At 42.2% G+C, this 24,033-nt stretch overlaps 1 long non-coding RNA gene across 4 annotated transcripts; it reads left to right on the top strand.

The window, feature by feature from the left end:
• The first annotated feature begins 6 nt into the window (after positions 1-6).
• LOC109377602 (uncharacterized) lies at positions 7-20,344 on the top strand. 4 transcript variants are annotated; one of them, XR_002122903.1, is made up of 7 exons: positions 7-6,753; positions 8,231-8,317; positions 10,965-11,106; positions 12,786-12,986; positions 13,432-13,553; positions 14,393-15,921; positions 19,300-20,344. It is a non-coding gene; the product is annotated as an uncharacterized LOC109377602 (long non-coding RNA). The 4 variants fall into 4 exon arrangements; XR_002122905.1 differs by having other exon boundaries at positions 13,461-13,553; positions 14,393-20,344; XR_002122902.1 differs by having other exon boundaries at positions 14,393-20,344.
• Positions 20,345-24,033: the final 3,689 nt, after the last annotated feature.

The raw sequence follows: 24,033 nt of genomic DNA, 5'->3' as shown, positions 1-24,033 counted from the left end.
CTTAAATGCAACTCTGGTCCTTCCATAACAATGAGACTCCATCAGCTCCACACTTTGCATCTCCACAGTGAGCCCTTGGGACCGAAAATGCTTAAATAGAACTATGTTCCTTACATAACAGTGGGACCCATCAGTGCTCACGTTGCATCACCATAGTGAGTCCTTGGGACCGAATGTGCTTAAATGCCAGCATGGTCCTATATAACAGTCGAACAGCATCAGCTTCACATTTAGCAACCGCACAGTGAGTCCTTGGGACTGAATATGTTTAAATGGCACTATGGTTCTTACATAACAGTGGGACCCCATCACCTGCACACTTGGCATCACCGCAGTGAGTTCTTGAGACCGACAGTGCTTAAATGCCAGCACGGTCCTATATAACATTCGAACACCATGAGCTTCACACTTATACCACCACAGTGAGTCCTGGGCCCGAATGTGCCTAAATGCCACTATGTTCCTTACGTAACAGTGGGACCCATCAGCTGCACACTTTGCATCACCGCAGTGAGTTCTTGAGACCGAATGTGCTTAAATGCCAGCACGGTCCCATACAACAGTCGAACAGCATCAACTTCACCCTTTACCACCACAGTGAGTTCTTGGGACTGGATGTGCTTAAATGCAACTCTGGTCCTTCCGTAACAATGAGACTCCATCAGCTCCACACTTTGCATCTCCAGAGTGAGTCCTTGGGACCGAATGTGCTTAAATAGAACTATGTTCCTTACATAACAGTGGGACCCATCAGCTGCTTATGTTGCATCACCATAGTGGGTCCTTGGGACCGAATGTGCTTAAATGGCCGCACGGTCCTATGTAACAGTCGAACAGCATCAGCTTCACACTTTACCACCACAGTGAGTACTTGGGACTGAATGTGCGTAAATGCCACTAAGGTCCTTACGTAACAGTGGGACCCTTCAGCTGTATACTTTGTATCACATAGTGAGTCCTTGAGAGCAAATATGCTTAAATGCCAGCACGGTCCTATATAACATTCGAACACCATCAGCTTCACACTTTTACCACCACAGTGAGTCCTGGGGACTGAATGTGCCTAAATGCCACTATGGTCCTTACGTAACATGGGACCCATCAGCTGCACACGTTTACCACCATAGTGAGTACTTGGGACCTAATGTGCTTAAATGGCACTATGGTCCTTATGTAACAATGAGACTCCATGAGCTTCAGCTTTGAATCACTAGAGTGAATCCTTGAGACCGAATGTGCTTAAATGCCAGCATGGTCCTATATAAGAGTCGAACACCATCAGCTTCACACTTTACCACCACAGTGAGTCTTGGGGACTGAATGTGCCTAAATGCCACTAAGGTCCTTACGTAACAGTGGGACCCTTCAGCTGCACACTTTGTATCACATAGTGAGTCCTTGGGACCGAATGTGCTTAAATGCCAGCACGGTCCTATATAACAGTCGAACAGCATCAGCTTCACACTTTACCACCACAGTGAGTACTTGGTACTGAATGTGCCTAAATGCCACTATGGTCCTTACGTAACAGTGGGACCCATCAGCTGAACACTTTTACCACCACAGTGAGTACTTGGGACTGAATGTCTAAATGCCACTAAGGTCCTTTCGTAACAGTGGGACCCATCAGCTGCACACTTTGCATCACATAGTGAATCCTTGGGACCGAATGTGCTTAAATGCCAGCACGGTCGTATATAACAGTTGAACACCATCAGCTTCACACTTTTACCACCACAGTGAGCTTTACACTTTGAATCACTACAGTGAGTTCTTGGGACTGAATGTGCCTAAATGCCACTATGGTCCTTACATAACATGGGAACAATCAGCTTCACACTTTGCATCACCACAGTGAGTACTTGGGACCAGATGTCCTTAAATTCCACATGTTCCTTATATAACTGTAGGATCCCATTCCTGAAACTTTTTCATACCACTGTAGGTGCTTGGGAGTAATTCCGCCCAAATGACACTCTGGTCCTTCTGTAACAATGGGACCGGAACCCTGCACACTTTGCATCACACAGTGAGTATGTGGGACCTAAGTACTTAAATGCCACTATGGTCCCTACCTAACAGTGGGATCCCTTGAGCTTCACACTTTGCATCATAGTGAGTGCTTGTGACCGAATGTGCTTAAATTCTGTTATGGCCTTACAGAACTAGGATGTGGTCCCTAACACCTTTCAACACCACAGTGAGTACTTGGGACCGAATGTGCTTAAATGCCAGCACGGTCCTATATAACAGTCGAACACCATGAGCTTCAGTCTTTTATCACCACAATGAGTACTTGGAACTGAATTGTCTTAAAAGGCACTCTGGTGCTTACCTAACAATGAGACTCCATTAGCTTCATACTTTGAATCACCACAGTGAGTCCTTGACACTGGATGTACTGAAATGCCAGTATGGTCCTTATATAACTTAGGACTAATTCCCTACACCGTTTGCATCTGCAACCTGAGTTCTTTAAACTGAATGTGCTTAAATGGCACTCTGGTCCTTACATAAGAGTGGGCCCCCATCAGCGTCACACTTTGTACCATCACAGTGAGTGCTTGGACCATATGTGCTTAAATATCATGTGGTCCTTATATAACTATAGGATTTCATCTCTAAAACTTTTTCACACCACTGTAGATGCTTGGGAGTAATTATGTCCAAATGGCACTCTAGTCCTTCTGTAACAATTGAACCCAAACCCTGCACAATTTGCATCACACAGTGAGTACATGGGACTGAATGTGCTTAAATGCCACTCTAGTAGTTACCTAACTATGGGACCTCATCGGCTTCAGACTTTGTATCACCACTGTGAGTATTTGGACTGAATGTGCTTAAATGGCACTCTTGTCCTTACGTACGAGTGGGACCCCATCAGCTTCACACTTTATACCATAACAGAGTGCTTGGACCATACATGCTTAAATGCACATGGTCCTTATATAAGTATAGGATCTCATCCCTAAAACTTTTTCATACCACTATAGATGCTTGTGAGTAATTATGTCCAAATGGCACTCTGGTCCTTCTGTAACAATGAGACTCCATCAGCTTCACACTTCGCATCACCACAGTGAGTCTTTGGGACCAAATGTGCTTAAATGCCACGATGGTCCTTACGTAACAATGAGACTCCATTAGCTTTACACTTTGAATCACTACAGTGAGTTCTTGGGCCTGGATGTGCTTAAATGCCACTGTGGTCCTTAGGTAACAGTGGGACCCCATCAGCTGCACACTTTGTATCACCATAGTGAGTTCTTGTGAGCGAATGTGTTGAATGCCGCTATGGTCCCTATGTAACTGTAAGGTCCCATGCCTAAAAACTTTTATCATCACAGTGAGTGCTTGGGACTGAATATGCTTAAATGGCACTCTGGTCCTTACATAACAATGAGACTCCATTAGCTTCACACCTTTAATCACTACGGTGAGTCCTTGAGACTGATTGTACTTAAATGCCAGTATGGTCCTTATATAAATGTAGGACCGATTCCCTACACACTTCGCATCTCCACCGTGAGTACTTAGGACTGAATGTGCTTAAATGCCACTCTGGTCCATACCTAACAATGAGACTCCATCAGCTTCACACTTTGCATCACCACAGTGAGTGCTTGGGACCAAATGTACTTCAATGCTTCAATGGTCCTTATGGAACTGTAGGATCCCATCCCTAAAAATTTTCACTTCCACAGTGAGTCCTTGGGACTGAATGTGCTTAAATGCAACTCTGGTCTTTCCATAACAATGAGACCCCATCAGCTCCACACTTTGCATCACCATAGTGAGTGCTTGTGAGCGAATGTGTTTAAATGCCACTCTGGTCCTTATGTAACTAGGATCCCATCCCTAAAAATTTTCATCACCACAGTGAATACCTGGGACTGAATATGCTTCAGTGGCCTCTGGTCCTCATGTAACTGGGACCCCATCTTGGGACTGTGGATACTTTTCGTTAATTGTCCATGGTCTTGTGAGTGAATTTGGGTTCCTGACTCTTCCCAGCCTCTTTGTTTTACTCTCCACCTAAGGGCCCTTTCTCAGTGTTAGTGCACACAATCATTACAGTAGCATCCCGCCACACCTCGCTCCCTCTTAAAGTGCACAGGAATTGTGACCCGTAAGGTCCCATTTCTTGGCCTGTTAATACATATGACTGTATCTGTCTGGGCTCCTGTGCACTTGCCAAGGACACCTGTGCTTACTCCCATTTGTTCCAGCAGGGAGTGTCCCCTCCAGAAGACCGTTCTACTGGGACAGGCATGGTACACAGCTGTAACTGATGAGGACCATGCATGCGGGGTATGAATATGCATAGCTGCACATGGTTCATTCCATTAGAATAAGCTGCTACCCCCTTAGACCCTTAAGTTACTGAGGCCTTGTTTCATGGCTTGCTGTTCTGCATAAATGCATTTGTCCATGTTCCTTTATAGTAGGTAAACACACCTGTCCTCAATCCCAGAGCCTTTTAGCAACGAGTGCCTGCTACTCTAAGAGCCTGGTATTTGTACAAGGTACACGATTTTAATTCACCACACCACGTCCCTTGGATATTCATGTATATAATCTCAACTTAGTTTGTCCTACCCCGTTGGCCTCCAGTTTGCAGTATACCACAGTTGCCAACCTCTAAATGGCCTTTCTTGGCCTGTGAATGTGCATAATTGCATTTGTCTGGGTTTTGGTGCACCAGACAAGCACACTGCCCTGTTCTATGCAATAAACACCCCACCTACTTCCTTAGCAGTGCCCAGTACTGAAGACCCTGTCACTTGGAAAGTTCATGTGTACAGATGCAATTTTCTATGCACGTCCTATACCAGAAGCACTGTACCCTCTTTGCTTTATAGCAAGGAGGTGCTATTCAACTAATGCCCTTTCTTTGGGACTGTAATGTGCATGATTGCAATTGTCCATCTCTTCTGTTGGAGTAGGATTGCATCCCCTCATATGCCCCCTTTGCATTTGGGGCATGTTAGCCATGAATGAGCTTTTCCCTTAAATTAGTAATGTGCATAGTTGTATGTGTATGTTGACCTGTGCAGTAGAAAAGGATGCTTTATGTCCCTGCCACTGCCACTGAATTACTGCTGACCATTATGACCTCAGGTCCTGAACAATTATTGGCACCAATAACAACTATCCAAAGTACTGATTATTGGGCAGGGCGCCTGAACCCTCTTTGTATGTGTCAGGGTTAATGACTCAGGCCCCTTTTGGGAACCTTTCATGTGACTATTTGCAATTACCTATGTATGCCCCCTTCTGTTAGAGTAGGGTGCCATTCCCTTACACCCCCTTTGCATTACTGCAGGGGCAGCTGAGCACACAAAACCTCTCCTGGCAATGGTAATGCGCACAATGGCAATTAGCAATGGGTTTTTCCCAGCCCCAAACAAACCCGTCATCCCACTCCCTTTGCATTGCTCCAGGATATAAAATTCCAAGTAGTCACGGTCTTACTCTTATGTTCCCTCTCCCCAGCCCCTGCCTGCCCTTGGACCCTTCTGATGGACTATTAATCACATTTCAGGTGTCCATGTATCCAGCCATTGGATAACATTGTGCTTCCTCCGCCTTCCCACCCCTGCCCAGATGTCATTGGTTCACCCAGTGTATTTGGATTGCTGTAGTGCCTCAGTTGCACTTCCCTTGGTCCCGCCCATCCGACACGGACTCCTCCACTTAATTTGCATTGCTTCTGAGTAATGCTGACTACCCGAAGCCCCTTCTGTGTTATTAATTAACACAGTACTGATTGTCCCACTTTTCAACCCATCAGCCCGAGATCTCCCTGCCCCCTCAATGTTGTGATTGTGCAGTGTTGACTACCAAAGCAGGCCTGAACTAGGTGGATGGGCCTTCACTCCTTTTCCGCATCTTTTAAGGATCCCAATTTCAATTATTGTCCCAGTGTGGGGACAGGAACCATCCCTGGCCACCTCTGCTACTGCTTTACTGGGCAAAAAGCTTAAGGCAAGTCAGGCCCAGGGAGCTATCTTTTGAGAAAGACATGTGAATTGCAAGGTGGAATTGATAACCTGGTCATTGAATTTTTCAAGTTGAAAAACCCATTTACGCCGTGTACCTGATGAGCAGTGTCTCATTTTACTAAGGGTGGTGGGTCTGTGGATAGACCACTGTGACGACTATCCCAAAGGAGTTCTAGACTGGAACTCATAAGACCAGTCATTTTGGGCTTTACCACCATTCACTTTTAGGAAAACTACCTAACCTTTGTGATCCTTACATTTCTTCATCTGGAGCACTAACTGAGCCCCTATTTATCTCAAGATTGCTGTAAAAGGATGAAATGAGAGAACATATAGCGTAGATCACCTTATTTGATTATTACATAAAGCACACCCTGTTTAGTCGTGCTCATTTAAAGTAGCCTCAAGGACCACCCTGAAGTAAGGACTTAGAGATGATGTTTCCCTGTTTTATGTCAAAAAAATAAGCCAAGGTCTAATTGTTCTGGATGTGAATTGCAATAGTGAGCTACCTGCGTGGTGAAAATGAATAATAGCCTAGCCTCTAGTGTGCATGGTGTTTGGTGGCAGAGAAGTATTTCGTGAGGAAATTACTAGTCATGACAACAGCAGTTCTTTGTAATGACTGAGAAAGGATACTATTCCGGGTAGAAGGATGCCAAAAGGTCGGCCCAGCTCAGGGCGCAGTTTGCACTGCTAGCTCCTTGGACAGCTGTAAGAAGAGTCTCTGGCTCTTTAGAACACTGTAAGTACCACTTTGTAGTTACTAAGTCATCTTCCCCCCTGTTCAATTTTCTTTCTCTTGATGCTACCCATAGAAAAGTCAGAGGTCCTGAAAGTCTCCTTGCCTGTTCCCACCTTATCTGCGATTTATATATAATATATGTATATATATGATCACGATATGAGTTAACCAACAGAATTATAGAATTAATATTGTGTACCTGGCCCTATGCTAGTTCATACTTAAGCGTGCAGTAGAAATGAGAGAGTCCTGTGTATAATCTCATCCTCTAGACGGTTGTATCGATGAGCTAATACAAGCACACTTAAAATTATTGGGTTCTCGGAAAAGTCATGACATATTTTTTCTATGTTTTTTGTTGCAAAAATGCGTCATGACTTTTCTGACAACTCGGTTCTTTAGGAAATGATAATCAAGTACTGTCTTGTATAAATTATAAGTTACAGACTTTTTAAAAGTGAGCCACCAGGGTTTGCAGTTCACAGGATTAACTTAAGGAAAGAGGTGGATATACTTTTTCTCTTTGGTACAATGATGACTATTGCAGCCATCTGGGTAGTCCAGTTGGTTGATTTTTAATGTCATTTGGTTTTTACTTCTTTTGGAGGTATGGAAATCAATTAAAAAGACAGGACCTAGCTAGCCATTGTGTTTGGCTGTATTCCCATGGCAAATTGGTGATTGTTAAATCCCATTATAAGCTTGAGTTTTTCAAGGTTCAGGGCTTGGGGATATAAGTCTGATGCGTTGGCTCTTTGTACCTTTTTATTTGGTCTCTGCCCAAGAGCAGATGAGAGTAGCGTTGATGCCTTTTTAGTTTGAGATATTTGTGGAATGTGTTTAGCAAGAGGGCAATGGAGAAGTATAAGTTTTACAAGAAAACCATGACCGTGCCTAATCTCAGAAAGGTCCAGCTGAAAAATATTAACAAAATTTGAAACATTTTTTGTGTACATCTGTGTATCCTAGCAGGAGCAAAAAGAACCATAGTAATGAGCTGGCCTTCTCTTGCTCTCCATTTTAATTTATGGCCATATTTCCTAGTCCCCCCCTTGCCAATGCCTGGAGACATCATTTGTCTGACTGACTGGGGGTAATATACAAATGGTCCTGAGCCTTCTTGGAAACATGGTCTATGTATGCCATTGTTTTTCAACCTCAAGTAACTTGTCAGGATGAAACACCTTTTACAGGAATAAAATTCTTTGAGATGCTAAAAAACATGTGTTTTGAGGAACACTGACTTTCGAGTTTTTAACATGTAAACATGTTTCTCAATTTCAACATATCTTTGTCAAACATTATAATGTTTTATATAATTTATGTCGGACTTGGGGCTTCATGAGAACATATCCACAAACCTCCAGGGTTCTTATCACCCCAATTTGAGAAACACTGGTCTGTGCTTGTGAATTACTAAACCAATTATCATTCCATATTAACACAACAACTGTAACTGTTGGCATTTGTTTTAAAGGGATGGATTCTGAGCCAGCTCTGTACCCCTACACAGGAAGGACGGAACAGTGTTAGATGGATTGAAGCCTGCACTTCGCATCCAAAGGTGAATCAATTCATTGCTCAAAATCGAATCTCAGCAGGCTGAAAAGGGTTGCCCTGGAAATGGGTTAACTTAACAAATAGCTATTGGGCCAGGCACTGGAGTAAATAGCGCCGAGGCTCAGGGCTTGCTGGCACTACAGTATTCCTCACTTCTTGCAAATGCATTTTAATGAAGCATGTGTTCTCTTACATGGACTGAGTCGCTATTCTTTTTCATGGGGTTGGGGGCCGAAGGAGTGAGATGCCGGCAAAGGAATGAAAAAGTTGAGATCTGGGAATCAGAACTCTTAGCCTTTGGTCCTGGCTCTAACCTTGGGTCCAGTCTCATACATCTCAACTTGAGTGACTTGAATTGAATACCTCATTTGGGAAATTTTCAAAGGGTCAAAAAAGAAAGCACTTGAAATTTTTTTGGCATTCCTCTAAATGGTCATTGTGATTTCTTTGTGATCTTCCTCCTTCTAGAACCGTAATATATATATATACAGGATCGGAGGAAGTGTCCTGACCCCGGTTTTGTGCATCTTTTCCCATATCCCCCTTTAGCTTTTCCATCTATCTTGCTGTAATTTATCTGCACATTTCTCTCACCACCTCCCTAAATCATAGAAGATCATAAGACCCAGGGTTGCCATGATGAAACATCATAATCTCTTTTCAGGGTATCTGGGCCCTGGTTATCAAATATACATCTGGTTAGGAGTTTGTGACTTGAAGTAAAGAATTAAAAGTTGATCTGTAGTGGCTGCTAAAATATTGTTATCTGTGAAACTGTCCTGGGAAAATTTTTACCTGCTTAAAGAGAAGGGAACTGATCTCTGACCTGAACTAATTGTTCCCCCAAACCTTAGTAGGTTGTGCAGTGATACTTAAATCCAGGTTTTCTCTTATTTCAAAGGTCTTTTAACTCTGGGGTCTGGGCAAGGATGCTCAGGGCTATAGGAGTGCTCTACAAACTTTTTACCATATTTCTCCATAAAGATAGTCTTCTGAATCAGCAAGCCTCATAATGGAGGATTGCATTGCCAGATTGGTGGCAAATGGTACTAGTTTTGTTGCCTGTAGCTTAAAGAAAAGAACAGAGGAAAACAAGATATAAATTTGTTTTGTGCCAAATAAAAGACAAATACCACTGCTATGTGCTATAATAACAAGATGTTGCAGCACCTTGTGAATAGCCATTTGATTAAGTACATTAACACAGCTTGTGACAGTAGAGACACGCCACGCTGCAAATACATTTTAACAGCCATTTTTTCACTACTATCCTGCACACTTCCTGTGCTTTATAGATTTGTGCTACAGATGTAATTGTATTACAGATCTAAGCAAAAAGATCTTAGTCCTATTTTATTCATTCCCTTTAGCATAAAAACTATTTTTCTGAACTTAAAGTTGCAAAAAACAGAGGGGAGTCTCATCTACTGGCCTCCCAGCTTTTTTATCTAGAGAATGAAAATGTTGGGTTACATGATCATTAATATCCTATCTAGCTGTGGTGACTCTGATTTGGCTAGTGTTGGAGTATTTCAACCAGCTGGATGGCTATGCCACTTGGTCTTTATATCTAAAATACCTTGACATTTTGTTGGGTTATGAGATGATGGATCAAGAGTCTAAAAATTCTTGTCAATGAATATTGAATCCCAATGAAATGTGTGGCTCTGTACTAGTACCAAAACGTAACCATTTTCTCTGGCCTTGGATTCCCTTTAAAGGAAAGGGACTGCTCTTTCTATATGTCATCACTATGATAACAAAGAAAACTAGGGGGCTTTGATGCTAACGTGGCCATACTCAGTAAATGTGGTTCAGAGTAGCTCAGAAGATCTGGGGAGACTGGAATAGTTGTTTCCTTTTAGGTACCCTAACCAGGCAGTGTTTAAATGAATTTGAGCTTGAATCCAGGTTTAACTGGAAGCCTATGTTTGGGGAAGAAATATCTAACCTTAGGTTAAGTAAGGATGGGGAAGAATGCTGCCAACAGATTTCTGAAGCCTGTTCTGCTCATACTGAAAACGTCATAGAATACCATTTTTGCTTTACTGAATATTTTATCTAGAGAATAGACCTGAGTGAATGATCTTTCACATACTACTGTTAGAATTTGTTTGATGTTGACATATGGGTCTTATAAATAATATGGGAACTCCTGCTCAGGAATCAGGAAGCCATACGTGGTTCTTTCCACACCATGCAAAGTGCTTTCAAGATTGCAAACCTGGCTTAGACCTGCCTCATTTCAGTAAGCCCCTATCCTATAGTAAAGGCAGCTCACCAATTATTAAAAACTGTCAAGGAGGCCATTGAACCTCTGGCCAGTAGTAATTGCCCTGCTACCTTGCATCTTGAAGTATTTTTCAGCAACAGCATGACCTTTAGGCTACAAATGTAGTCAGCCCTTAAGGCGAGTGTTGGCTTGACCCATATTTTCATTTCGTTCTTTTTCACACTTGCCTAACCTTTGGTGATACTGCCAATGCTTGCCATTCATTACAAGATCTTAGGGAGACCATACAGGCTAGAGAGGAGAGACAGGACACACCTATTTCTAATGTTTCAGGTTAATACTTCCTTGTGTTGTTGTTGTTGAGGCTTTCCCAAGAATTTTGGTGTCCTGTCCTAATGAGCCCTGTCTTCTTCACAAGGACATTCTGAGCATGGACCACCTGAGGACTGGGCTGTAAGCAGCTCTAAGAAGCTCCACATTCAATGGATCTTTCCTTTTGAGAATCTGGATAAGCTCCAAGCACTCTGAGAAGGTGGCTTACAGGCCACCTGGACCAAAAGGTAGCTCGGGGAGCTCATTGGTGGGGGATTTCTGTCTTTGGCTTTAAGGGCTTCGACTCCCTGCAGCTCTCCTTTTTAAAACAGGACAGCCAGTTTTTATCAATTCCTACTGTTTGTTGGGTTTTTTGCAGATACGCACATTTTAACTTTCCAAAGTGAGTTTGGCCTATTATTTAATGTATCCCTCAGAGCTAGGCTCCAGTGAGGCCTCTAAGGGCAAGCATACTTGATTCCCTTTCCATAAATGAAGGAGAGATGCAAAACAAAATTAGTTCCTTCCACGTCTCATAGCTACTTAGGAGAGAAAACGAACCTGTGCCTTCCAATTAGTAGGCCTTGAAAATTCCATGTCACTGCCATTCCCTTATTTTAAGAAGTTGAGGGTTAATTTGAAAAGCCATGAAATTGCTAACAGGTAGAATAACAGAGACCCAAGGGTCTCTAAGCTATTTACGGGGTCCCTAGCCTTCTGCACCTTGTTTTTCTTTTTGCATAGATTTGCTAAGCTGTCATAGTAACTGGGGTTTTATATCGCTGTAACCATTTTTGATTTCTCTGAATATCCTGGGACTCTGGAAGTGTCCCATTTACATAAGCTGTACCATGTGGACTGACTGGAAAATAATTCTCTTTACCTTGGCACTGCTCACTACTTACCATACAGATTAAAAGGAGAATGTTACAAAGCTAGGCGAGAGAGATGCACTTTGATTGGCGTAGATTGCTCAGTCCTTAAAAGAAGCCCGAGGCAATGCAAAGATGCATTCTTCCAGAACTCCCTGGCCAGACCATATAGGGGCTTTTCCAAGTGGCTTCATAGCTGTCTTGGTTGAGAAAGCTTTGGCTGTTCCTTCTATTATTGTCTACGCCTCAATTTCTTGACCCACCCTGTACTTTATGACGAGAACACAGGACATTAATAGGCCACAGCATGGAGGACTGCTCATCAGTGGAGACTGGGCAATAAAGCACAGTATGGGAATTTTGCTAATTCTTCAGCTCTAAATTGCTTTTGGAGATGAGAGGAAGTTCAAGGAACGGAACTGGAATGAGGAGAAGAGTTTGCATGTTTCTAGAATATAGCGCTCGCCACAGCTCTCAATCTCCACCCCTCAATCCATCTGAAGAAGAGGGTAGATATAGTTTAATTTAACCACTAGTTGCTTGCCGGGGTCCTACCTCGGCATTCCAGAGAACAGTACCTGAAGTGGGGGGCGAGGTTTAAGGAAATAAAGAGACAAAGAAACAAAGAGGGTCCGGGAGGACTGGAAGCATTCTTAGCAGCCAGCCCTGAGTTTATTTCCCAGCATCATTATATACATTCAGGATACATGCAAAGCAGAAGGGACAAATATGCATTACCTCATTCAAAAGTACATCATTATCTATCTACTAGAAACTTCAAGGTCAGAGGGACCTTAGGGAGTCAGTTTCCTAGGACACTTTCCCTAAACCCAGATAGCCCTCTATCTTATTATTTCTTCCAAGGAACTGGCCATTCTCACCACATACCTCAAGGTTAAGTACGCACCCTCCAGGTGCAGAAAGGAGCAAAACAAGAAGCAAAACAAGTTATGCTTCAGCTAAGCCAACCTGCATGGCTCCCAACAGTTGCTCATTGGAAGTCTTTTGCTATACACTGCATTTCAGTAATCGTTTTTCTTTTCTCTCTTCTCCAGGTCTTCCTGAGAAGAACAGGCTTGTTGCTTTACGGTGGTAGTGACCCATTCCCTTTGACGGTCCTTAGGTGGAGATGGGGCATAAGGATCCTCCAGGGGAAAGGCTCACCACCACTGGGCAACAACCCTAGGCCAGGAGGCTCAACCAAGATTCTTTCCTGGGCCCCGACAGGAAGGTCAAGTCTCAAGACAACGTCAGAGGTGGGTAAGCTGTCCCTAATGTGTCATAAAGCTACTGTCTCTAATTTTGATCCTCTAGGTCAGTGATGAGAGAGGCAGAATAGGGGCTGCAGGTTGGGCCATGAAGGTAGCCATTCAGTGTAGTAAGTCCTGAGTGTACAGATGAGAGTTCAACTACAGAAATAAGGCTATGAGAATGGTGGTGTTTCCAGTGGCTCACTAAATAACATTGGGCAAGACATTTTTTCCTATTCATGCCACAATTTCCTGGTCTTTTGAATGCAAAAGTTGTATTAGTTTTATCTCTAAGGACCTAGAAGCTACAACTTTATACATGTCTAAGCTCTATAGACAGTTTCTATAAGTCACTAATTTGAATCTCCCATAAGTCTAGTGCAGTACTCACTTAATACTTCTTTATGGCTTTTATATAGTTTTCCCTTCTCTCTCTTTTATTTTTTTGTAGCACCTGATTCTTCCCTTTCTATCTACCAGAATCACCTTCCTCAAAAGCAGTGCAAGGAGCAAGAAATCTGATCGCACCAAAGATTGACATGCCTGACACGCGTTTTAGACGAGCAGGATGAAGTGAGTAGTTGGTGGATCGCTTTAGAGCTAAGGGCCATTTGTTGGAGGTTTTGTGGGTTGGGGTATGGTTATCTAACGTGGAGGGGGCCTGAATGTGACATGGGAGAATGACCAGTAACCTGTACAGGCAGACCTCAGAGATATTGCAGGTTGGGTTCCAGACCACAGCAATAAAGCAAGTCGTAATATTGTTGCTGGTGGAGGGTCTTGCCTTCAATTTATAAAAAGCGCAGCATCTGTAAAGTGCAATAAAATGAAGTGCAATAAAACAAGGTCTGCGTGCATTACCAATCTGGGTTCACTGAAGCCACGCAAAGATATGACTCTGTCTTCCAGTTATGTCACAGGGCATTTAGTCGCACCTCATCTGTTGTTTATCTTCACTGCATAGATTCTTTGCCACTCTGAGAAGCCTGAACGAATAAAAACCTAAAACAAAAAAAGTATGCTTTTTGCGGAAAGGAGGGTGGCCCTTTCTTATCTGCTCTTGTGAGAGCATCTGTCTGAAGTTAAGATTTAGTGCTAAAGGAAAGCCAGTATTCGATTGTGAAGGGTGTGAGGATCAAGTCTCTTTTCTAAAGAGTTGGGGAAAGAAGTTTGTGTGACACACTATGAGTGGCCACCACTGCCAACTCGTGGCAGACAGAGTTGGCATGTTTTGGTTCTATGTAAAATTCCGAAGGTAAACGTCTGTAAGAAGAGTGTCTGTGTTGGTGGTGGTGGTGATTATAATTAGTATTGGTAGTAATATACCTAGGATTGGTACTGATAATAGCTTACTGTAGATACTAATGCCCTTTTTGGTTTTCTTTTGTCTTCTTGTGATGTTTCTTGTGCAGTTGTGCCCTTTTTCCTCTGAATGTCTGCTTTGGCTTACCTCTTTCACTCAAAAGTGTGCATTTCTTTGCTTGTCTTTTTCTTCCTTGAATGTCTTTGGTCTTTGTTCTCTAAAGTGTGTCTTACCCATTTCTGGGATTCTCTTGCTAGTTTCTTCTCTGTGTCTCACTTTCTATTTTGTTCGTGAGAGTGGTCTTCTCTCCCTGTGTGTGTCTGCGTCCCAGCTGCCTGCTCTGTGCTCATTTCTTATCCTGCCCACCTCTCTTTTGTTCTCTCTGTGAACTGATTGTTTGTGACTCTCTCCCCTTGTTTGTTTGACATTTTACCTTTTTCTGATCCTGCTGTTTCTACTCCATCTTGGCTTTCCCTTTCCACATGTCCTTTCTGCCTCTCTTGGGCCATTTTCTCTCTTTTCCCTGCTCTGGGTGCCTCCATGTCTCTTTGTTCTTTGTTTCTTCCATTTTGTCAGTCTTCTCTCTTTTCTCTTGTTTCTTCTCTGCTTTTTCCCTTCTGCTGACTTTTGGGTCTTTTGGCCTCTTCATGAGTCTGTGTCTTCCCCTCCTTGATGTCCTGTAGTCTTCTCTCCTTGCATATTTTTTGTGCATGTGTTTGCTCATGCTTGCATATTTGTTGTGTTTGTGGGCTCTTAAGCCCTTTCTAATAGGTGCAGTGTCAGCTATCAAAATAAGCGTTGCAGAGCGGTTCCTCTGTCAGGCTGTCCTGTGCGATGATGCCCATAGTGGATGCAAGGCCCAAGAAGACAGATGCTTAGAGACTTGAAACCTGAGGACTCAAACTGAAAACACCTGAGACCGCTGGAAGCCCCAAGGGCCACAACGTATACAGGGTGGCCTTTGTCGGACAAAACACTTGACTGAGTTGGACAGAAGGCTGAAAACCCAGGACGGGTCTTCATGGGACTCATAGAAGGCCTGAGAGCTGACATAAAAAGACCCAAGGACGGGAGGCCTCAGACACAAATAAAGACCCAGGAGTCAAACCTCTCTATGTGGACTTGAAGGCCCAAGAGAGACTGGGTGGGCAGCTGCAGTCCTCTGACTTGGAATCCAGAAGGATAGACGCTCTAAGACCAAGACAAGAACCCTACACTCAGCTCTTTTCGTCCTCCCTTCTCTTGGACATTTTCCATTCTCCCCTTTCCAGCTCTCCTGTCTCCATTTAAGCGCACTTATTTTGAGATATCTTTTGTGATGTAGAGAGACATATCTTTAAATCAGCAATAGTATGCCTGAGCCAGTCTAAGCCAGTTTTTATCACAGTTTTGAGACATTTTTGGTGTTTTTTTTTAAAAAAAACTTCCATTTCTCTTCACCTCTACTCCATTTGAGAGAGACATATAGGTGATGTTATATTTCAGTCCCCCCTTTTCCTCAGAAGCTCTAGGCTGATGAGAAAGGGAAATAAGTGCCAGGCTGTCCAGGCCGATGGGAAGAAATGAGACAAGAAATACACACACGCGCCAGGCTGCTGAGAAGCACCAGCCAGCAACACCTTACTTCTTTGAGCTTTGGTGAGCAGGATTCCTGGGGCTTGGGGTTCCTAGTGATGGCAACAAAAAAGGATGAGTGGTCCTGGGACAGTGAGGTCCAAGGAGGGAGCCTGAACCCCCTGCTCACAGTAGTGGCCTCAGAATTTGGTAGACGGCACCAAACTTCCCTTGGCTTAAAGTTTAGAGAACTTGGGGAGTATTTATCAGGTTCAGGCCTTGATTTCTTCCCTCTTACCATGAGGAAAGATAATTCAAATGGTTGACAGTATATATGAAAGCAAGGTGTTCTCATTAATAGTGTCGTGGCAGCCACGCACTGCTGTTATTTGAAAGTGCACGATCAGTTGTGAAGTATTATGGAAATGGGGTCATCACACCCCCCTCTCTAAAGGGTCAGATAGTAAATATCTTCGGCCTTACAAGCCATGTGGTCTTTGTTGCATTTTTTTTAACAACCCTTTAAAAAGGAAGAACTATTCTTAGCTTGTGAACCAAGTGAATTTGGTCTGTGGGCCATAGATACCCCTGATGTAAATGCTAGGGACTGGGCTGAATAATATTAATTTCCTTGTGTGCTTCGCCTGTCCCTTTGTAAACTATGAAACTGCTTAGACTTCCAACTTTCAGAGTTGATGAACAGATATTGATTACACAGTAGATACAGTCTACTGTCTAAGCACTGGATATAGAGATTAAAAGAAACATGAATATAGTGCTTTGTCAAAAGTATGTAATACCATGCAGATATTAGGAATTAAGTTGATAACATATTCATATATTTGTAGCCATCGTTTTCTGTTGCGATGGTGACTCTGAGTAAAACTAAAGTATTCCAGGTAGCAGAAAAGAAAACATGGAAACTGCTTTTAAACTCTGCAATATACGTAAGTTATTGTGATGACTTACAATGTGCCAGATAACATGCTAGGCACTCCCGATGACAAGGCAAAAAGAAAGTATTCTCAATTTACAATTGAAAATGTCAGCTAGGAAGTGCATTTTCAAGTGCTTTGTAAACTAAAGCACTGAATAAATGCTAATGGACTACATTTAATGAATGAATGAATGAATGAATACTAATTGCCTTTTATGTGCCACTATTGTTATGAGGAAGGCAGTGTGAATAGTTATACAAATTGAGAGTTTAAATACTTGTTAAACTATTGAAAGGAATGATCATCAGTTGCCTACCATGTGAACTCCTGGTTATGGCACAAGGAGATCTGTGCACTTATCATTTCATTGTGCCTACAGCTGAGAATAAGGCAATAAAGCACCATAGAACTAGAGCTGTTGATTTCCTCATTTGGTGCCAAGTACTAGGCTTACAGCCTTGTAACACAGTTCTGACTATGAACCAAAGTTGGAAAAAACTTGGGGATGGATTGTTCACTATTGAACACTGAATATAATCTGTAAAAGATTAAGTACATGATGAATGCGAGACTGGATAATAATTGCCTATTATGTACCAGTCTTTTCGCTAGGCATTGAGATGTGAAGATAAACCAGCTTGTACTGTGTCCGGGGCAGCAGCACAGAATGTGTAAAAACTTACAAGTCTTAAACTGCCATACATATATAAGCAATACCTGCTGGTTGAACATCAATGATTTACTCTCATCCCCCAGAGATGCAGAGTTTCATAATTCTTGCCGAACCTGCAGCAGAGGCCTGTGTGTACATTTACCATGCCTACTGTTCTATACAGATAAAAGGAATTCACTTTGCCTGAATGAATGATTACTGATCACTTTCCATGAGGCTCAGAACTGCATATGCCCTACGATACAAAAAGGATTATATCCTCATAGGATGCCCACTGGAGGAAATGAGGTAGTAAGTGTGAGATTCAGATTTTACTTTACAGTTATTTAATGATGAAAACATGGGGAAAATATAAATTTTTTTTGAAAGCAAGGTGTTCCGATTCTCCATCCGTTTTTTTAATGCTGAATACCGAAGATGGAGGTGATCACATCTACCTTGGCCTGGCTTAGAGACATTTAAGGAACAAAAATAAATGGCTCGGGTTTCCTTTTCAGTTCATTTGATAAACAGAGCATATTTTATGTGAAATAGATCATTCTAGGTCCTGAGCATTACAGACGTGAAATGGGACTACTCTAAATGGCTTTACATCGCAGATCATAGCCGAAGATCTGAAAACACCTTTGAGTTTTGAGTAAATATTTGAGTACCTGTTTTCTGGAAGGCACTATGCTAGATGAATTAGTTGAGTAGGTCTGGTCCAGAAAACCCATTGACTTGCCTTGGAGAGTTAAAAACTAGGGCAAAAGGCATGGTTCTTTTGATACAAAATGAAGACATTTTCCCCTAGTTCTATACAGTCCCAAAGTCACTTGCTCATTGACCTAATTTGAAGCCAGAATGATAAAGGGTTCAGGGTTTTGCCTTTAATTCATTAATTTAAGATTCTGCTTTTGTTGTAAAATGGTTTAAGATGAGAAGGTGAAACAACTGGTTTTAAAAGTATTTGCTCGTTGGCCTGGCTTAAAGTCAGGAAGTCACTTGAGCAATAAAAGATTCTTTGTCATTCCATATTTTGTAAAAATGGATTCACTCTGAATAAAGTAGTGTCTGAGGAGAGTGAGCGGATTCAAAAGACCTAGACCAAGATGCACTTAAATCTTACTAGCTTATGGTAGAAACAGTAACAAATTTATGACTGCAGTTCTTTCATTCGTTGAAGAACTTTCATTGAGCAGCTGTGATATTAAGACACTGAGAAGTAAGTAATGATTAAACAGATCAACTTCTCTTTGGCATGTTTCACAGAGTGGGAGTGAGAGAAACTTTTATTTATTCATTCATACAAACATTGGAAAAGGTGATGCTAAATGAAACAGGTCTGGTACAAAAGGCACTTTGTCTTGGAGATGCAATTGAAAAACAAGAAATGGAATGAAACCTTTTCATTTATTCATTCATTCTACAAGTAGGCCTATTGTGTATAAGGCCCTTTGCTAGGTTCTCAGTTGGCACCAGAGACTTGAGCAAATGAATGCTTTCCCACAGACATTTTAAAACTTCCTTTTGGGTTGTTAGAATTTCTGATGAGGGGCTTAGACGCCGAACAACATTGTACAATTTAATTCCTACTCCATATTTCTTCTACCAGTCTGGCCACCACGATCAGCAGGGTTTTCCACTGAGCTTACTCCTTAGGTTTCAGGAACCATCCCTGATGAGAAATAGCTGTGACCACTTGCTGGGCAGGAGGAGGGATGGCAAATGGCTAATTCCCAAACCCCGGTCTCCGTGGCACCAGCCTTGGGGAACCACTCATACCTAAGCCACAGTTGGTTTTGAAACGCATTTACCAGTTCTTTTTTCTATTCTTTACCTTTTACATTCTTTCAATTACCCACTATATAGGCCTCTGAAGAACAATCCCCAGATAGTACATAGCAAGATTGGAGACGGAGACCTGATTTCTCTTTTGCAACAACTTTTCAACTTACACTTCAGAAATCTCGGCATCAAAACCTGCTCAAGAAAGAACTTGGTGTAACAGAATAATGTCAGTCGACGGAAATAGCTTAATTTTTACCATACTGAAATTGTAAGAATCATAAAAATTGGAAGTAATTGGCAAAAACTCGAAAAACAACCCAAAATCTCTAAATCGAGGCCCTCTGGGCTTTGACCTTTTCTATTTTGAAATCACTCACAGAGGGTGGGCTAGGAGGAAGAGTGAAAGAATAGGTCAAAGCTCTTTCTGAGGACCGCCTGCCTTTGTCTGGATTGGTCTTAAGACCATGACTACCTCCAGGTCTAACGGGAATTGCTTTTGTTACTTCAGTGCAATTCCAATAATGCCATTGTTGAGATGAGGATAAAATTCTTTGTCACCACTCATTTCTCTAAGTTCTTGAGAAACAACTTTTGGCTGAATGGTTATCAGCTAAGCCTTGGGTTAGATAATGATGGGACTTATTAATCAATTTGAAGAAGATTTGAGGGTGGTGGGTGTATTAGGAGAAAGGAGAAAGTAACTGATAGCCTTCCTTTCGCAGTTTCTGGCACCCTACCACTACAGATAAAACAAGAATAAGACCACACACCACCATCATCCGATTGTTGTGGCATAAAGAAAGTTGTGAACAAACTGGTTTTCCTATTGTTGTGGCATAAAGAAAGTTGTGAACAAACTGGTTTTCCTAGGAAATGGCTTCATCTCTACCCTTCTGTGCCTCAAAGGGAATGCATGCAAAAATGCTCCAGGAAACGGAAGACACTCTGACTTGTGAACTGACGTGAGATGCAGAATCTCTGAGCCTTGAGTGTTAGGAAGCTTGAACAGTTTTGCTAGCATGAGTGACCATGAAAAGCAATCGAAAGCCATCCATCTACATGTCACAACTGAGACAGATCGGGGGATATGTTGTCTAATGTCAAATAAAATGTACTGTTTTGGAAACTTTGTGTTTTGATGTGACAAGCTCTACTTTAGTGTTCCTAAGCACACAAGTGACCTCACTTTTTTTTCTTTTACTACCTTAATCCCCTAGCTTGGGTAAATGATTTGAGGTCTCATTTCTTTTTAGCTTTAGTTGCTTTGGTCAGGAATACTGAGAAGCACAAACCCAATAAAAGGTGAGGAGCAAAAATTTTGAGGAAAGGGCAGGATACAAATAAAGAATAAAATAAGTTTGTGGGAAGTAGGATGTACTCAGGAAGGAAATCCCTCAGCAGGTGAAGGGACCATTGGTGTTCTAGAATTCCGAGTTATTAAACTGGCAAGGACATGTCCTTTTAATACTGAAGCCTGAACAACTCTGACCTTACACGTTACACTCAAAGCTTGTTATAAATGAGCGTGATGTGAGGTGATCAAACCGACCCGTGTCCAGTCTGTTGCTTCCGGAAGGGAACGGGCATGGATACCCTCCCCTGCTTATTCCCATTTCCCTACAAGGTGTGGGACAGGAACAACGGGCGGAGGAGTGGGTGGTGGTTGGGAAAGTTCTTCCTGAAGTTATTCTTGGGTGTCCTCCGAGCCTGTGACTTGGCAGCTTCGATTCCCTCAGGGGCTGACTTCACCAGTCTCGTCGTATTTGCTGTACTCACGCTCAGGTGTGGTGGTACCTTTGGTCCTCACAATTCTCATTCTGTTGTAATCCTGTAATGGAGAGGAAAAGCACCATGTTTTCTGTTTAGTGAAGAAAAGTCACATGTGACAATTTGAAAAGGGCAAGTATTGCCTTTGGAAGAAAACCTTAAGCTGCTGTGGAATATTTAGAAAATAAAGCATTTGATAGTATGTTTCAACTTTTATACTTTATGGGGGATCAGCGTGTGCACCTTGTTAGGTTTTGCTGCATGCCAAGCCACTCCCACGGATTAATTTTGTGCTTCCTGTCTAATTATTCTACCCTTGGTCATGAGAAGTTTTTCTCTGTTTATTTGGGAAAGGTAATGTTAATGGGGGTAGTACACTGAGCCAAGCCAATACCATTTTAATTTGAAAGTTGTGTAATTTAAATTGGGTCTAATATTGAGCCAGCCATTTTGTTAGCTGTCAATGAGTGTGCAGCGAAACGGGTAGTTTTAGGTGCAACTTCTAAAAACGATCAATCGAAGGACCTTGAGAGTTCCTAGGAATTATACGAAATGTTGGGGCACCATATGAATAGGTGTCATTCCTTTAACATCTCAGCTATATTGCTTCCCTCAGCTTGGTAAAGGCAGTAAGAACCCCTCAAAAGTTCCTGGGTTTGCCATAGCCCTTCTCCAGTTACCAAGATTCCTAAGAATCTTCCATTTACCCACTCTGCTCTCTTTGCCATGTGTACTCTGGATCAAAGCCAGAGCTCTACTAGCGTGAAAGCCCTCATCTCATAAGGAAAGACCGAAGCAATAGGGGAATGTACAGTTAGGTGGAAAAGAAGCTGGATTTGAGCATACTTACAGAAAGCTTACTGAGGTAGAACTATCACTTGGGGAACTGGCGAGGAAGCAGAATTTGCGGGTAGAGTGAAAAAATGCGGGAAGAAAAATCCATGGGAGAGAAATGTTAAAGGTGGATGGGTAGTGAGGACCTCAGCTTTATAACCGACAAGAGCCGCTGAGTTGTATCCCCTAGGCCTAGAATGAATTCTTTCCCCTTTTCAGAATTTTTTTTTAACAGTGATTCTGAAAACATTCCCAAGGCCAGCTGCATTATAATGAGAATAGAGGAAGAGATGCAGTACCTGCCTATGGCAGCGAGCTATTGTACCCACCCGCTACTTCCAGAGGACTTGTCCACAGTGCTGGAAGTTAAGAAACTGCTCTTCTATTACTATGCAGATGGTCTCATCTGCATCGTGTGGGGGTTTTACTCCAATTAAATTCCATGGGACTTTAATTTCTTTAGGTGCTTAAAGGTGCTAGCCATGTAATTCTCAGCGCAGTTAGAATTGTGTATATAAGTGCACATGATACAGCTGAGTCACTTGAAGTCCATAGAACATGACATGCTCCAATGGCACAATGCAGACATTGCTGAGGTGAACCCAGATCTAAGGTCACTTAGTTTCTAAACTGCTTTTCTAACCATATATTGTCTATATAGCCTCTGGTGAGAAGGGATGCTTTCTTAACCAGCAAAGAGTAGGTTAAGAACTTGCCATTTTTACTGTTTATAACTCTTTGGCTCCAAGACGACATATTCTGTTCAAGTGAGAAGACTGTCAAACATGTGAGCCTTCTTATCAAGGGCAGGATTCGAAGCAGGGAGTTCTCCATATGTGAATAACATTTTATCTCAACTCAAAGCACATGCAGGGGTCCACCCAGTAAACCCTGTATGCCTTGTCTGGCACAGTAACATGATATTTAGTGTGTGGACATAGGAGGATAGTTGAAACCTGAATCCAGCGAGGTAGTAAGACCATGACTGGCAGTTGTCACAGTACCTTGGATGATGGTATTTTATTATCCCAAATCCATCTTCTCACTGTTACCCCTTTCTTGAATGAATAATTATCAGAAAGAACGGGTGTTAGAAATTGTTATCTTGAGCTATAAGAAATGAAAAGATACTAAGCTGGTGCCTCCACAGGGAAGACAATGAAAGAGATGTAACTGGCACTAATATAGTTTCAACCAGGCTAACGGAAGAGATTTTCCGTAAAAGCTACTACCTGTTCTTCAATATAGTAACTAGACATCTATTTTTGGGCTCTAAGACAAAGGCTCTAGCCATGGGCAGTTAAGGGTTGAGAAGCAGGACAGCAGATACAGGACTTATGTGAACAATAGTGAAGTGGAAATCACCACTGATTACTAGAGATGGCAGGCTAGTTTTGGAGAGAACCCAGAATAAATAGTAAATCCCACCATTTTCAGCAGAAGAGAGTCTGCTGGGATGATACAAGACTCACAGAAAAATAGCTCTCGTAGCAACACCCCCGTTAGGCACTAGATTAATTACAGTTCCCAAAAGTACAATAATAGCCATACCATAAACTATTCTGGAAAGGCTAACTAAGCAAAAGCCAAAGAAAAGCCCCATCCAACGACTTTCTTTCCAAATCTAGCCTGGGATCATTAGTCCCTTTATTTCATCCCTTCTATCTCTTGCTCTTCCCCTACATTGCTAGGAGAGTGCATTACCAGAATAAAGTCTGAATAATCTACAAACAGCCCCTACAAGGGCTTATGCTCGTTATTTTGTTCCACATGGTATATTTGTTAACTATTTAATCTGGGGGCTGTTTGGAATGCACAGAAGAGGCAGCAGGATTTAGGATCACAAGGCACAGAAGGACCCTGTTATCAAGCAAGGGCTCCCATATCCTAACTATATCTATATATCTATGTCTGTTGGGTTGTCGGAAAAGTCATGACATAGTTTTCGTTTTTCGTAGCAAAAATGCGTCATGACTTTTCCGACAACACAATATATCTACACCTATCTATATATCTATATCTATCTCTATATATCTATCTATATACATATTTCTATATCTATATATCTATAGATATATATATAGATATATATCTATGGAGAGAGAGAGAGAGAGAGAGAGAGAGAGAGAGAGAGCGAGCGCGCTTGTGTGCTGTGATTTCCAAAGTAGGAGAAGGCCTTAATTCTCAAGCTTGTATTTACTCTTCTTAGTAGCT

The sequence above is a fragment of the Hipposideros armiger genome, unplaced genomic scaffold (assembly GCF_001890085.2).
Source record: "Hipposideros armiger isolate ML-2016 unplaced genomic scaffold, ASM189008v1 scaffold_1473, whole genome shotgun sequence".
Taxonomy (NCBI): Eukaryota; Metazoa; Chordata; class Mammalia; order Chiroptera; family Hipposideridae; genus Hipposideros; species Hipposideros armiger.
This window is presented reverse-complemented; position numbering and strand designations above follow the sequence as displayed.